The sequence below is a fragment of the Eimeria mitis genome, genomic scaffold (genome assembly GCF_000499745.2).
Source record: "Eimeria mitis Houghton genomic scaffold, Emh_scaff2396, whole genome shotgun sequence".
NCBI lineage: Eukaryota > Apicomplexa > Conoidasida > Eucoccidiorida > Eimeriidae > Eimeria > Eimeria mitis.
The window spans coordinates 7842-8084 of NW_013570732.1; positions in this window are offsets into that span (position 1 = coordinate 7842).

Here is a 243-nt window from a genome sequence, read left to right on the forward strand (position 1 = left end):
ATGCTACCGGCAGCAGCAGAAGCAGCAGCAGCACCAGCAGCAGCAACAGAAGAAACAGCAGCAGCAGCTCTAGCATCATCAACAGCAACACAAACAGCAGCAACAGCAGCAGCAGCAGCAGCAGCAGCAGCAGCAGCAGCAGCAGCAACAGCAGCAGCAGCAGCAGCAGCTACCTGCTGCGGAGCCTGTAGTGCAGCAGCAGCTTCCTCTTCTCTCCCTAAAGCAGAGAAAAAACGAGCTCTT